Below are 17,002 nucleotides of genomic sequence, written 5' to 3' on the forward strand. Positions count from 1 at the left end.
TTGAAAAAGAAAAGCAAAGCCGGCGGCATCACAATTCCAGACTTCCAGCTCTACTACAAAGCTGTCATCATCAAGACAGTATGGTACTGGCACAAAAACAGACACATAGATCAATGGAACAGAATAGAGAGCCCAGAAATGGACCCTCAACTCTATGGTCAACTAATCTTCGACAAAGCAGGAAAGAATGTCCAATGGAAAAAAGACAGTCTCTTCAACAAATGGTGTTGGGAAAATTGGACAGCCACATGCAGAAGAATGAAACTGGACCATTTCCTTACACCACACACAAAAATAGACTCCAAATGGTTGAAAGACCTCAATGTGAGACAGGAGTCCATCAAAATCCTAAAGGAGAACACAGGCAGCAACCTCTTCGACCTCAGCCGCAGCAACTTCTTCCTAGAAACATCGCCAAAGGCAAGGGAAGCAAGGGCAAAAATGAACTATTGGGACTTCATCAAGATAAAAAGCTTTTGCAAAGCAAAGGAAACAGTCAACAAAACCAAAAGACAACTGACAGAATGGGAGAAGATATTTGCAAATGACATATCAGATAAAGGGCTAGTATCCAAAATCTATAAAGAACTCATCAAACTCAACACCAAAAGAACAAAGAATCCAATCAAGAAATGGGCAGAAGACATGAACAGACATTTCTCCAAAGAAGACATCCAAATGGCCAACAGACACATGAAAAAGTGTTCAATATCGCTCGGCATCAGGGAAATCCAAATCAAAACCTCAATGAGATACCACCTCACACCAGTCAGAATGGCTAAAATTAACAAGTCAGGAAATGACAGATGTTGGCGGGGATGCGGAGAAAGGGGAACCCTCCTACACTGTTGGTGGGAATGCAAGCTGGTGCAGCCACTCTGGAAAACAGTATGGAGGTTCCTCAAAAAGTTGAAAATAGAGCTACCATATGATCCAGCAATTGCACTACTGGGTATTTACCCCAAAGATACAAAAGTAGGGACCCGAAAGGCTACGTGCACCCCGATGTTTATAGCAGCAATGTCCACAATAGCCAAACTGTGGAAAGAGCCAAGGTGTCCATCAACAGATGAATGGATAAAGAAGATGTGGTATATATATGCAATGGAATATTATGCAGCCATCAAAAGGAATAAGATCTTGCCATTTGCAACGACGTGGATGGAACTGGAGGGTATTATGCTGAGCGAAATAAGTCAAACAGAGAAAGACATGTATCATATGACCTCACTGATATGAGGAATTCTTAATCTCAGGAAACAAACTGAGGGTTGCTGGAGTGGGGGGTGGGGTGGGAGGGATGGGGTGACTGGGTGATGGACACTGGGGAGGGTATGTGTTCTGGTAAGCGCTGTGAATTGTGCAGGACTGTTGAATCTCAGATCTGTACCTCTGAAACAAATAATGCAATATATGTTAAGAAAGAAAAAAAGAAGAAGAATGTAGCAGGAGGGGAAGAATGAAGGGGGGGAAATCGGAGGGGGAGAAGAACCATGAGAGACGATGGACTCTGAAAAACAAACTGGGGGTTCTAGAGGGGAGGGGGTTGGGAGGATGGGTTAGCCTGGTGATGGGTATTGAGGAGGGCACGTTCTGCATGGAGCACTGGGTGTTATGCACAAACAATGAATCATGGAACACTATATCTAAAACTAATGATGTAATGTATGGGGATTAACATAACAATAAAAATAAATAAATAAAAAAAAAAAACAAAAAGACAACAACAACAACAAAAAAAAAGAAACCAATAATACATCATATTTTAATTAATTGAATTTAATTTAAAATTTTTTTTAAAAAAACAGAAAAATCTCCTCTATTTCATCTTTTTGTAATGACCAAATTTTTAAGAACTAACTCTAATGCTGCTCCATTATAAAGTATTTCTCCTATCAGAAGATATCCTTCTTCTTCTGAGCTTTCACACCATTGAATTTATTTTTAAAAAATAGTAAGAGATCCTCTTTCAATTATGCTGTCCACTGAAAGAAAGCCAACCTCATGGTAGGTTAGTCAATGCCTTATTCATTGTCTCCCTGAGGACTATAGCCTGGGACAGTGTTTCAGATTGCTCTGAAGAACTGCTTTAAAGCTTGTGAGCTACAGGGGATTATAGATACAAAAGGGAAAGGGTACATACCCTTTGTTCTCCAAATACTTGCACATCACAAGGTATAATTCAGTTGTAAAAATATATATACAGTTGTAAAATGTAATACAGTTGTAATTATAATACAGTGTTAAAAATAATGGTTTTTCTGCTTTCTAAATAGACACAAGAAAGACCCTTAGGTCATCTTAATACATTATGTTTCTATTATATCTGATTGTTTAAAAATATTGTATGCATGCCTCTACTTAACTGATTTTCCAGTTCTTCTTGTTCTTGATTTCTCCTTGAGATCACCTGAGACAATCACACAAGGCTGACATAGTCACCTACTGCAGTTTTAGTGCACAGTGCATCACTGGGTATTTATTTTTACTTTTTATTCTAGGTCTTAAATTCTAAGAGCTGTGAGGACAAACGTCCTACTGACTTAAGACATTAACATGGGTTGGGTGTAGAGGAGGAGAATGTTTCAGAGATGGCAGAACCAAAAAATGCCAATTTATAGCCCTGAACTTTTGCCTGATACTAAGGCAAAGTTTACTTAAATGCTTTTTTTTTAAAAGATTTATTTATTTATTTGTCAGAGAAAGAGAGAAAGAGCATGAACAGGGGGAGTGGCAGGCAGAAGGAGAAGCAGGCTCCCCAAAGAGCAGGGAGCCCAATGAAGGACTCCCTGAGCCAAAGGCGGTCGCTTAACAGACTGGGCCACCCAGGCATCCCCTTAAATGCTTTTTTTTTTTTTTAATTTAAATGTCTTTTTTCCCCCTTCTTTGCTTATTCTCACTCATGTTTGCCATGAGGAGAACATAGTGCACAAGGCTGGGAGAAAATTTTGCAAATGTGGTGAGTCTAACATGGGACTAGATCATGTGCTGGATGTTGGGAGAAATATAAGAATTGCAGATAACCATGAACGATTTGTTTCAGAGTTCCTGGGTTTGAAGAAGGATCACATAATAATCAGGATTAATTATGAATTCACAATGAAACAGCATAATGAGATTTTTTTAAGTCAGGAAACTGACTCAAAATCAGTGTCAGAACTTATTTTTCTGTGCTGGAATTCTCTCTCTCACACACACACACAGACACACACACAAGCAATAGAAATGAATGCACTGAACCAAGCAGAATCAGGACTTTACTGGAAAGATGTGTAAGTTTTGCAATCGCAGAATTGCATTTGCAAAGGCGTAGATTGGTTTTAAACCTGTAAACCAGGACAAGAAAACCGTCCGTGCCGTATTAACTTCTGAGCAGAAATGTTGGGAGTTTTAACTACTGTAAACGACAGTTTTTCTGGACCAGTATGTAGTGGAGATTTTTTTCTTTTTTCTAAGTGAGCCAAATTTTCCTTGAGTTCCCTCCCCCTTTTTTTTGTTTGTTTGTTTGTTTCTCTTCCTTTGTCCCTGTCCCTTCTCCCTGTCTCCACACAGTAACTGCTGGGATGGCGATTGGGCGGCTGGAGAGGCCAGGACTCAGTTCCCCTGCCCTAGTCTGGGCGTTGTGGGTGGGACTCCAACACAGAGAGCTGATTTCCCAAAGCAGGTTTCTATGCAGTTTTCCAACACTTTGGCTGCGCTAAACCCGAGGCAAAAGGCAAAGAGCAGCCGGGGAGCCGCCCCAGGCGACCGACACCTGCGGAGGGAGAGGGGGCGGGGAGCGTCACGAGCATCGGCGGGACCCAGACCCTGAGTGACCTCACCATGGTGCGTTTTAGTCGCTACTTTCTTTTTCAGTCTTTCGGTGCTGGGAAGGGGAAGGATTCTGAAAAGAACTTGAATGCCGTAGGGAAAGGGATTATGAGGGATCCTTTGGAGTCATCAGAAGAGAGAGAGATACGGAGACAGGGAGGGACCACGGCCAGAGCTGATTGAGTGTTTGGGAGCAGAGCGGGGAATCCGGTTTGCGAGGCACGTCGCGTCCCGCCCAGCCTGTTGAGCAGGTAGACCGGAGTGAGCCCAAGTGTGAATACCGCGGTCGCGTGTTTGGTGGCTGCACTCGCGCCCCGACTGACAGGTGCGGCTGCAGGGTCCCTCTCCCGCTCACCCTCCTGTCCCTGACGCCCACTCTCTCTGCGTTCGCAGTGGGGATTTGCCAGGCGCACCCTGGAGCTGCCGGAGATCCGGAAACGCAGCCGCGAGGTCTGCGAAGCCAGCGAGTAAGTGGTCTCTGAGTGCCCACGCGGCTCGGGGCTCCCCAGAGAGGCAGTCCTTCTCCCCGGGCCCCTGGCCTGGGCTCATCCCCCTTCCCCTCCCTGGGAAGACTTCCGCGTGCTCCCAGCTGCTCAGCCCCTGGGGGCCGGGGCCCGGTTCCCACGGCGGGGAGGAGCGAGGGAGCAAAGGAGACGGCGCCCGGGGGCCCGGCTCAGGGCCCGGGGGAGCTGCGGGGCCCGAGGGAAGAGGACTGACGGGGGTGGGCGCCGGGCCGCGCAGCGCCCGCGGTGGCGCTCGGAGAGCCGGGGCGTGAGAACGCGCGGGGCGCGCTGGGGCCGCTGCTCTCCCACGGCCGGGGCGCCGGGGCCTCGGGCGCACGCGAGGGCCAGCTGCGGCAGCAAAGGGCCGCCGGGACCTGAGAGCCGGCCGGGGCTCGAGGCCGCGCCCCGGCTTCACCGCAACTTCACCCCGCCGGCTGCTGCGTGGGCGAACCATTCGCCCTTGTAGGGAGCAAACAGCTGAGATCGCTCGATTGCTTAGAGAAAGCATCCAGCAAACTTCCAGCAGGGCTGCTCGGGGCTGGACCCAAGAGTAAGTGTGTGTGTGTGTGTGTGTGTACGCGCGGGGTGTGTGTGTGTGTGTGTGCGTGCGTGCGTGTGTGTGTGTGTGTGTACGCGCGCGGTCTAATTTGGCAGACCATTTTTCTGTTCTCATTATGACTGCAGCACTTGGGGAGATGGTGAGCAAAGGATCACAACCGTCTCTGCGCGTCGCGTCTGTGACTGCAGCCTGTGCTTGCTGAGCTGAGCAGCCTCACAGTGGCACTTGTGTGAGGGGCTGCCGTGCATCGTAGTCATGTGATTTCAGGCTATGGATTTCGTGCGTCTTTCTTTTGCTCACTTATTTCCTACGGTTCTTCATTTTGCACTGGATGAAGTTTGTATCTTCTGAAGTAATCCAGGTTGAACCTCTCCCTTAATGGTAACCGGTCAGAGTCACCTTGTTTCCAACATACTGAAAACTCGTCTGAGTTTTAAATACAACAGGCCATTGTGTGTGTGTGTGTGTGTGTGCGTGCATTTATTTTGTATCAGTAGTGATTTTTCAGGGTCAGTCTCCCGATGGTGATATCATTAAATGTCTACCTACTTACTTGAACTGGTCTTGGTGGGAACATCATTAACCCTCTGGTTACATACATAAACGTCGAAGCACTTAATGATAGAGACTTTTATATCTTAGTTCATAATGTGGAAGTAATCTGTTGCTTTTCCTAAAATGGCTATATTTCTCTTCAGGAGGGGTCATGTCAGATGCTATACTATGAAGAGTGGTAAAAAATCAGTAACAATAAAAATATAACAACAATATGAAAATCTAAGATTCCAAAGCAAACTTTAATTTGTCAAAAAGCTGTATAAGCTTTATTACTCTTTGAGTGAGATTGTCTGAGTAGTCTGTGTTCTGCTAAGTTATTAAACAACTGGGTCGGTAGATCTTCTTCAAGGAGTCATGAAGCCCCTGATATTGTATTTAAACATTTGAGTCGCTGCATTTTTAGGGCGATAGTCCAGAGTTCTCAGATATCCAAAGGGATCTTTGACCCAACAGAAAAATAACCACAAAGTTAAAATATATGAGCTTTACTTTTTCTTGTCAAAACAATAGGCTTTCTACATAAAGCCTGCAGACATAAAATGGTAGGAAAAATTCTAGAATAACTCATGTTATAATAATTAAACATTTCATATAAGATAGGCCCACTTGTATGTTTTTAAATGTATCAGGAAACTTAGGTAGGGGAACTTTATTTAGTAGAAATTTGTGATGAATACATAGGTACATTCTGTTTCTTCTGCTGTAAGATCTCTTTCTAGTAGGACACAGAAAATAAAAATTTTATTTTTCACTATTTGAAACCCAACAGAAATATAAAGTACTTATACTTGGTATGGTGTTTCAAAGTGTGTGAATATAAATTATCCCTTAAAGGCCATGTTTTTAGATGTCCAGGTACAGTATATCTAAGATAGTTTTCTGTCATTTAGAGAATGTGGAAGAAAATATAAAGGTATTTGACTTATATCTGGCAACACCAAAGGAAAAAGAAATGTGGGAAACTTCATAAGTCTTAGTCCTTATATTTCTTACAACTATGGTTTATGAAACAATCTTATTTTAAGGCATTATTTTGAAAAACTGTTTTAATATTGCACTAAAAACTAAAGAAATGATAACTGAAATGAAATTATTTCTATTATGAATACATCAATAAAATATTTTTGTGCCTAAATGTCAACTGTTATGTCATAGATATTTTTCAAACAAAAAGACTTAAATTTTTAGTTAATGCCAGGTTTGTTTGTTTTTTATAAATTAAGATTGGATAACCTTGAATTTTGTCAGAATTCATATCAGGGAAATTAAATCCTATATTTACATTTGTAGATCACATTTGCTAACAATTAATAATGACTGTAGGGGGGAGAATATTTATTTTTTTAATAGTATCAGTACCCAAAAAATCTCTGGTTAAAAATCAAATTAGCCTTAAGAATTAATTTCTCCATGTAAGGAGAAGTAGAAAGCTAAAACAGTATTTGAGTAAATCAAAAAATATGTTACTGATGGGAAAATTTTTTGGAGGAAATTAGTTATTGAGAATATTTTCCATATGTCAGATTTGCCAGCAAGTTGCTTAGCTTCTCTTCTTTTTTTGCTGGGATAAATAACTTTTATGGCACTGATTTTTATACCATTTAATTATAGATATTCACCCAAGCTACTTTTCTTAAATACTACTAATTACTTTTCTGTATATTTGTAGAAAGATAAATAAATTTAGTTTTTAGTCTCTAGACCATCTGGATTTACTTAGTAGGTATTTGTTAGGTGCCTATGCAATAGTTTTGAGTATTTCTACCTTGACCTGATACGAGAAGGGTTTTTGACAATTTTTAGGTTTTCATATGAACAAATTTGGCTGTCCATGGACTACTTGACTTATTTGGGGTTGGAATAATGTTTGGCTATCCTGAATCACATTTGCTTGTTTTATTTCTCTCAAACCGTTTAGAAGTGTCTGACCTATTTCATATTTTTTTCTCTCTCCTGGGTTCAGGCCAACAGATTTTATCTTCCTGTAGTCATGAGGGTTATAGAGTATGAATAGAATTATTTGCAAGGAGTGAAGAGCTTTAGGTAAGCTCCCTCCTCAACCTACAGTAGGAAAGAATGATTACCTTATAAAACTTGAGGGTCTCTGGGGCATGATTACCGCTTCCCACAAAAATGTGATTTTCACTGCTTGTAGTTACTCATATCACTTACCCGGAATGCTTTCTGGCAATTAATACTTGTTCTATAATATGAACCCTCCCTTTCAGAAAATCAAAGGCAACTCAATTTAATTAACTCCCCACATACCACCACCTCCTACGCACCACAGTAGGAATTAGCAAGAAGCCAACAGAAGACAATGGCTTTGGGAGTGAACACCCGGGGGAAAGGAAGTTGGGCAGACCAAAAAAAACTTCTTAATCCTGAATTTTTTTTCCAGGTCTGACCTATCTACATGTCTCCTTTCTCTATGTGGCATTACATTAAAAATACCTGTAAATATGTCTAGATTGCCTACCGAACTCAGATCTCTTTCAGGATACTCATCACTGGATCCACAGTACCTGGCCCATAGTAGGTGTCTAATAAGACTAATTGTGTTGTCTTTGTAATTACTGAATTAAGGGTTTTTTTATGCCTTGATACTATAAATTATTCTGTTCAAGAATACGATTTTTTAAAGAAATATTTGTTTTGCACTGATGCTCTATGGAATATTATGGTCTTGATCATCCAGAGACATTGCTGTGCTCTTCTCTCATGTGGCTTTCAGCCTGTTCAGAACTGCTTGTAAACTGTTACTTCTTTCACCATCGTCCAATTACCCTTTGTTTTTTTAAATTTACATCTTTCACTTGTGTTACCCTGCCCCCACTACCAGTGCTTTTTGACCTCCTGAACATTCGACTTTCCTTGGGAATCTAAAATAATGGAGGTTTTTCATCAGCTGTCATTGTCCAGGGCTTCATTCAACATCTACGGATTCGGCTTTCACAGGACCATAACCTGCTCGACCTCCCTCTGGGAGTCCGCTGGTATTCACCCACTTGGGCCTTCTCATCACTCAGGATTGCCCTGGCTGAACAAAAAACTAAGCATTTCATAGTCTTTCTTACCAACAACCTCTTATCCCTCCCCTAATTCCACTCACTCATCACTACCCAACACCCTTCTCTCCCATTACTGTTCATTGGCCGCCCCCAATTTTCTCATGTTTTCCTCTTTACTTACCACACTCGTCTTGAACAGCAACGTCAACTCTGCTTCAGACTTCAGATCTCTTGCCACTAGAGCTACCAGAATCTGATTCACTCTAACTTCAGCTTAAGAGATGGTTAACAGTGCTAAGAAGTTAGTTTATCCTCTCTTGGATAATTCCATATCAAATTCTCTCATAGTATGAGCAAGTCTCCTCATAATACTTGTTCCAGATTTTTCTAGGTTTTCCGTCTGCCCACATTAGCCTTACTCTTTTCATTCTTAGCAGATGACCTTATTTCCGTATTCACAGAGAATATTAAGACCAATTTAGGCAAATCATTTATCAAGATTCATCTGGAACTTAGGAGGCATTTCTTTATTTGACCCATCTTGAGCATAGGGACTCTTTTCTTATATAGAACAATACTATATATGAATATATGAATATTACTAATCTCTGTAATATTCATATCCTGATTATTACCTCTTAGAGTACTTACACAAAATGCTTTTATATATGACAACTCTTGTGTCTCTATTGGTTCTATCCAGTTCCTTCAACTCATCCTTATTTGACATGACTTGGAAGTCTCATTATCATCAGGGAACTTCTCTTTTGGATGCACTCCTGTTTTTCTTAAAGTGTGGGCCCTAGAGCTGAACATAGATGAGCGGACTGCTATCATTAGATATATGTGGCTAAGTCCTCTGGATATCGTATAGTAAATCATCCTAAAATCTAGTCTGTTTTTCCCCCACTTTTTTTTTTTTTTTGCATCCACACTACATTGTTTAATTATGCATCCTTTTGTCCGTACTCTTCTGCAGATATATTTCTCCTCAGTTGTACATTTGGCCACTTGAGTTGGGACTTCTAAAAATACTTACTGCAATTAAATATAATCTTTACCTTTAGTTAGTCTATTGTTCCAGAAGGTCAAGGTATTTTTGGATTCTGATTCCTTGATAAAGATTAGCCATTCTTCCCAATTTAGCAACATTAATAGATTTGATTAGGATACAATTAAGATCTTCATCCAAGTAACTGCAAAATGCTGAACTGGAAGGACATCTGGCACAATCCTAGATCCTAGACACTTTCTTCTTGCTTTACATTAGTCTATGAATTAGTAGTCCTCTTTATGAGGATGTCCAGCCAAATATATCATCAATATCTCTTTCTTTGGAGTTTACATTCCTTTGTGTAGCCCAGGAATATACTGTGACAGACTTGGTCAAATTCCTTGGGAAAATGCATTTCTACTTTCTGCAGAATAGATACCAAGTTATTATTTTTATATAATAATATGCTCCCTGCGACCTTCACTAGCTTGTAGGTAACAACACATCACATTTTGAATACTCACATACCATAGTGTTACAGATCTCTTGGGAATCATGCCTGGAATGAATGTCAAGCTCTCTAGGCTGGAGTTGATGGAATCACCTTCTCTATTTTGAAAATTGAGACAATGACTGGATGCTTCCTTCTCTATCAACCCTTCTCTTCATTGTAATATTTTTAAAGATGATTGTAACTATTCCCTTATTTCATCCGCAAATGCTTTCAGTACTTCGTCATGTAGTTTCTTCACATGAATGGATTTAAACTCATTTAGAATATTTAATATCATTCTATACCTTGGGCCTTAAATTTGTTATTTTGATTTTGGTCTTACTTTTGCCAGTATGAATATTATTTTCTTGAGGAATGGAGATGAAACAAAACAAAAATAGAGTAATTCTGCTTGACCAGTCCTGTGCCATCATTTGAATTTCCTCACATCCCCCTCAAGTCCTTGAACTCTTCCTATACCAGTATAAATGCCATTATCTCCACTTTATCTGAAAGATAAATTAAAAGAATTAAAAGAACTTTTTTTTGAATTTGTAATTTTTGAAAGCTTCGGCTTATTTTATATTTTATGACACTCTTCTCAGAGGCTCAGTCACTTTTGTGTACTTCACGCAATAAGGTTTATTAAGGATTATGTTCGTCACTGAGCGACGTACAACACAGTTCATGACACAGTCCCTGACTTGAGGGAATTTAAAGTCTGCATGTAGAAATAACAGAACCCAGAAGTAGTCTCAGAATTACACACATCAGCACTTATCAATGAACTTAATATTAGTGGTGGTCTGAAGAACTTAAAGGAGAGAGCTTTGCAGGGTGGAAATACTGAAGGCTCTCTAGGGAAGATCTGGCTCTTAGTTGAGATTTTAAAAGAGGACTGATGTGGGACTTTGCAGGACCTGCAGGATTTAAATATAGAGAAGAGTGGGAAGGGTGTTCTGGGCAGAGAATAGGAAAGGCGCCGAACAGGAAGCGGGTGAGTGGGGTGTGCGTGTGTGCATCCACGTGCGTGCATGTCTATGAGGAACTAGGGTATGGAGGGAGAAGGGGCAACAGCAAGTCTCCTCAAGAATACCTTTGAAGTATTTCTTTGTGTGAAATACTACTACCCCCCCCTCCATTTCTAGATTTCTTTTCCCTTTGCTCAGTTTTCGAGAGGCCCATACCTACTCAACCTTTTCGTCTCAAATTAGGCTCTACTTCTCAGAAACTTTCCCTGACCTTTCCAGCCTGTGTTAAGTGCTCTGTTATGTTTTTCTTCAATGCCCTGTGCTTCCCCCATCATATTATTATACTACCCTGTAATTGCTTGCTGAATTGTCTGTTTTCACCAGTATACTCCTATTCGGTGGCAGGAGGTACCATTTCTGTCTAGTTCTCATTCTATTCATAGACACCTAATAGAAGTGTCCCATGGATCCTAAGCACTCAGTAAAAATGTGTGATATGATACAGGCGTGCTTGGAGTGATGAGGTTATGTTGGGGCATATTTATAAAAAGATTTAAGGTAAAGAGAGGTTAGATTACAAAAGACCAGGATGCCAGGCTGAGTTTTTGCTTTATTAGGTAATGTAGAACTATCTTGTTTTTTTAGTTTAGGGACAGGATACGGCACATGCATGACTTTTAATTAGACCTTTGTAAATCAATTCAAACCATTCAAAATTTGATATGCTTTTCTAGATTTAATGAGGAAATTATTTGGCTCCTTACCTTGCATCAGGTGTTTCCATCTGTGAGGTTGAGAAGCCCCCATAACTTTAATGCTATTCGTTTTGTTAAAGAAGTTTTGTTATTTTACTAGTCTAATTTTATTTGTAGGATACTGAAGTTATTAGCTGCTGATTGTTCTCAATTTTCAATCATTTTGCGGCTTCCGATGCTATTATAAATATTTAAATGTTATGTGGTTTATATTATTAAGTTAATAACACACAGGGCAAGGAATTTCAATGTTCCATTGGTATAATATAAACTTTTAAGTCATATATTTGTGAGCATAAAGTTTAACAAAGATAGCACAATAGGTGGAATATTTAGGGGATTACAACTCTAATATGGAAGAGATTTGGATAAGCACATTAACATTGTCAGTACTTGATATGTCCAATATTTAAAACAAGATATTCTTACAGTGGATTAGTATTCATTTGTAAATGTGATTAGGAAAACACACTTTTCCCAGTGAAGACTCTTTGGGTAAAATTCCATTTTTTAAGTGTTTTAAAATATTCGCAGTCATTAATTGTAAGTAACATTCCTCTTTGTCCACCTCTACCCCAAATAACAATTTAATACCCCATGCATCTATTTCTGGTTCTTTTCTCTAGTGACTGGCTTACAGTAATTCTTACGTTTGTGTTGTGTTGTCTTATGCTTAAAAAAATCAGCAGTGGTATATAGGAGAGCTGTGATCTTTCTTGAGAAAGTCTGTTCCTTGGGTAGATAGCAAATTATCCAAACTGAATTTGCTAGCTTTCCCCATCCCCTCTTTCTTTGCCACCCTTTGAAGCTATAAGAATTTATCCTGATTTAGACTGGATTACCACCTGCAACTCATCTCATGGCTTGGCCAAGGGCAAGAAGGTTGTATTTGAGGAGTTTCATAAGGCCATCTACCACAAAAGTTTTTCTTCCACTGGTCCTCTCCTAGGGACAACTCCTTTGGATTGCTGTGGTCCTTTGGATTTTATCTCTAATCGCTTCTCGGCCTTTTGGCTAAGATCAAGTGTGGATTTTATCTCTAGGAGGCCCTGGAATAACTGTTTTACTCAGAAGAACAGCATAACCTTTTTTGCCCAATAGCAAAAGTCACATTTATTATGTTGCCTTATACCTTCAAGCAAGAGTATGGTTTCTTGGACCGTAGACGTTTAAATGTAAGAGAAAAAGAAAACTGAAAGACCTAGCATGTAGGACATAAATGAGAAAGGTAGATACAAGTAGGGTACATTTGGGTGACAGTATGGTGTTCAGACAGAAAGAGGAAGGTTAAAAAAGTTTAAGGTCCTGAAAAGAGTTGTTTCTTCACATTTTTGTTCCCTATCCTAACTGGGGATGGTTAGAACATTTTCCTCACCAGCATGTTGTGGTCTTGATTATCTATCTAAATCAAACCAGGGTAACATCAATTTAGTTATATTTATCTTAATATTGGATCTGTTTCAGTACATAGTGGAAATTGGTAGCTGTAGGTTGTCGTAGTCTGTTTTACACACGGTAAAATGGTGTTTGGCTACGTTTCTTTACATTAACTGTCCTTGATAAATATCACTGGTCATTGTATGAGTAGCAAGAATTTGCTGCATGCCATGTGTTAAAAATGATTTTCAGTGTTGTAGAGATCATGCAGTGTTCATAATTTCAAGTAGTCTGCCAGCCTTACTTTACTGTCTAACTCTGCTGGCCAATGTCTTGGTTATTCTCTTACTTGATTCTGTGTTATGGACATATTGTCTTTACTGTACTTGGTCACCAAGCTCTTTTTGTTTGTTTGTTTCTGTCATTGTCTTTTGCACATCTTTTTCTGCTCCTTAGAATACCTTTCTTGTTTTCTATGCCTTGTTATTTCTTACTTATTCTAGAAGCTTCAACTTGAGTCTTTTTTCGAGGAAGCATTTACCAGTGTACCAAGTCAGGTTTAGATGCAGATTTTCTGTCTTCCCATCACATGTCATGAGAGATCACACTTTAACTGAATGTGTGTGCTTTTAGTCTGTCCACACCCCATTCCCTACATGAAACATTCCTTAAGGGTCTAGTGCTGCTTTGTTTTTATTTCTTTTTGTTTTTGTTTTCTGAAACCTCATCTCTTAGAAAGTAGTCATAGATGCTTAATATTTCTAGGATATATGAACAAATGAATGAATGGATGGATGGATGGATAAATTGAGGAATTCAGGTAGAAGAAAGGGGAATATTTTAAGGGAAGATTAGGTAGAGTAATTATAAAGAAAGGTCCTGGAGAAAGCATGTTGTGATGGGAGTCCAGAGCAGTATATAGACTTTGAAGAGGAAATACATTGTCTTGTCCAATATCAGAAAGAAGTATACATTGGTGGATACAGAATTAGTGTGATGTTAAGGTAAATGCTGTGGAAGAGAGCAGTGGCATTACCCAAATGATTTGTGAGATATAAACCTAAAGTATATTAATTGAAAGCACTAACTATGCATTTGATAAAGAACCCACAATCATTATATACTTGTTTGAAGTAAAAAGTAATATTTTTTTTCTTTTTTAAAATATTTTTTTTTATTTATTTATTTTAGAGAGAGAGAAAGAGTGTGAGCGGGAGGTGGGTCAGAAGGAGAGGGAAAGAGAGACTCTTAAGCAGGCTTCTCCCTGAGCATGAGACTGACTCAGGGCTCGATCCCAGGACCCTGAGATCGTGACCTGAGTGGAAATCAAGAGTCGACGCTTAAGGGGCGCCTGGGTGGCTCAGTCGGTTAAGCATCTGCCTTCAGCGCAGGTCATGATCTCGGGGTCTTGGGACTGAGCCCCGCATCGGGCTCCCTGCTCCGCGGGAAGCCTGCTTCTCCCTCTCCCACTCCCCCTGCTTGTGTTCCCTCTCTTGCTGTGTCTCTCTCTGTCAAATAAATAAATAAAATCTTTAAAAAAAAAAAAAAGAGTCAATGCTTAACCAACTGAGCCACCCAGGCGCCCCAAAAGTAATATATTTTTTTAACATTTAACAAATTCAGGTTGTTTTGGTTGAAGTCTATGAAAAAATCCCAGCCTTACTCTGATACACAGTTGAAAAGGGAGGAGTGATTTAATAGTATTTTCAGATAATTATAGATTTTTCTGGTATAAAAATTTCAAAATTTGAAACATGATCATAACCTAAAGGTTACTTGCAGTATGGGATAAGAAACCATTAAAATCTGTGTTCTGTGAATGGATCTTTATTAATGCACGATTTTGTAACATCATGGTCATTGGAAAATACTGGTTCACTGAGCTTTGCCAGGTCTAACAAAGGTGGATGCACTCTACATTTTATCATGTAGTATCAAAAAATCGCGTTCATCAATATCACCTTGGATCTCCTCCGGAAAAATTTTTAAGTATTGGGAAGCTGTCGAGTTCACCATGGCAGATGTAGAAGGTCCAGCTGTGGTATGGTGTGATGGCTGAGAAAGTCTCCCAGTCTCATCTTTTCAAGCCAATAACCCATCCATAAATATATGAAAAATAGAAATAAATTTTCCTTTCAATTGGAATAAATATTATTAAATTCTAACATAGCAGCTTAAGTGAAAAATTTGCAATTTAGAAAACTTAACATAATTTAATATTACTGCAAAACAAAATAGCAAAGTGTAGTTATTTTTTGTATTTACATGGAGGTGTAAGAAAAACTCGGGAATTTCAAAATGATGCTTTATTGAACAATGATGAGGTTACAGAGATAATAGCAAGTATATCCAGTGATTTCTGGGAAGAGCACAGCAGAAGTTCTGAGAACAAACTGAGTTAGTCCCTAGCATACATACATTTATACATGAAATCTACTACCTTAGAAAGTTCTACGCAAGCACAGATTCCATTGGCTGATAAAATTAGGACATTGTTAGATGATTAGATGTCGTATAGCTTCTGGAAAGCTGCACTCAATACCTTTAGAGAATGAGAATGAAAAGGGCACTTGGTATCTCAGTACTGTTATGAAAATAGTTGTGATGTTGCATATCCTTTAAAGGGCCTCAGGGCATCGCCAAGAACTTGCAGATGACACGTTGACAACTACTGCTTTAGGTCAACCAAGCCTCAAACAATGTAACTTACAGGCGCTAGAATAATTTTATACCTAATTTCAGAAACTAGGAGTCAACGTTTATTTTTTTTATTTTTATTTTTTCTAAAAATTTTATTTATTTATTTGACAGAGAGAGGGACACAGCAAGAGAGGGAACGCAAGCAGAGGGAGTGGGAGAGGGAGAAGCAGGCTTCCCGCAGAGCAGGGAGCTCGATGCGGGGCTCGATCCCAGGACCCTGGGATCATGACCTGCGCTGAAGGCAGACGCTTAACCGACTGAGCCACCCAGGCGCCCCTAGGAGTCAACGTTTATTAAGCACATATTATATTCCAAGCATTGTTAAAACTGAATTAAAATTAAAGCATTATTGAACCCCTTGAGAAATGTTCTACCTTATCACTTAAATGTACAGATGAGGAAACGGAGTCAAGAGCAGAAAAGTAATTTGCCTTACTGTCATACCTTCTGTTAGTGGTGGAACCAGTGTTTGTAGTTAGGCAGCGTCCATCCTCTTAAATACTATGTTTTACCACCTTTCCTGGCTATAGAAAAGGTTTCTGGTGGTTTGTAAATTATTTTCCAAATGATCAATAACATATTTGCTTATATAGTAGTCAACTTAAACTCTAGAGTTAGGTTTCAAAGACCTGTGAACTTTCAAATAAAATGTATGAAACGAGATAATTAATGCATTTGAAAGAATTTTGATAGAAATTCAGTTAAATTAGGGATGCCTGGGTGGCTCAGTTGGTTAAGCGTCTGCCTTCTGATCAGGTTATGATCCCAGGGGCCCTGGGATCGAGTCCTGCATTGGGCTGCGAGCCCACATCTCCTTCTGCCTGGCTCTCTCTCTTACTCTCTCTCTGACAAATAAATAAATAAATAAATCTTAAAAAAAAAAGACTCTCTCCTTCTCCCTCTGCCCATCCCACCCCACTCACTCTAAAAATAAATAAATAATTTTTTTTTTTTTAGATTTTTATTTATTAATTTGACAGAGAGAGACACAGCGAGAGAGGGAACACAAGCAGGGGGAGTGGGAGAGGGAGAAGCAGGCTTCCCGCTGATCAGGGAGCCCGATGCGGGGCTCGATCCCAGGACCGTGGGATCATGACCTGAGCCGAAGGCAGACACTTAACGACTGAGCCACCCAGGCACCCCAATAAATAAATCTTTAAAACAAAACAAAACAAAAAAGAAATTCAGTTAAATTAAAATAAAATATCTTTAAATTTTCCACCAGTCTAAAGTTGTTATGATTGCAGTGTTTAGGCAACTCTATTCTTCAT

At 39.7% G+C, this 17,002-nt stretch overlaps 1 protein-coding gene across 7 annotated transcripts in view; it reads left to right on the forward strand.

The window, feature by feature from the left end:
* Nucleotides 1-3,629: 3,629 nt before the first annotated feature.
* The window catches only part of GUCY1A1 (guanylate cyclase 1 soluble subunit alpha 1), a 61,204-nt gene continuing 47,831 nt past the window's right edge, over nucleotides 3,630-17,002 (forward strand). The window contains exons 1-2 of one of the 7 annotated variants that reach the window (XM_078069350.1): nucleotides 3,631-3,825; nucleotides 4,204-4,277. The gene's annotated coding sequence lies outside the window, so the exon portion shown is untranslated. Of the gene's footprint in view, nucleotides 3,826-3,884; nucleotides 4,062-4,203; nucleotides 4,278-4,542; nucleotides 4,864-5,036; nucleotides 5,254-17,002 lie in introns of those variants that run through there. The other 6 variants (XM_078069357.1, XM_078069351.1, XM_078069355.1 and 3 more) reach the window with 6 other exon arrangements.

This window comes from Halichoerus grypus, chromosome 3 (assembly GCF_964656455.1).
Source record: "Halichoerus grypus chromosome 3, mHalGry1.hap1.1, whole genome shotgun sequence".
NCBI classification, from domain to species: Eukaryota; Metazoa; Chordata; class Mammalia; order Carnivora; family Phocidae; genus Halichoerus; species Halichoerus grypus.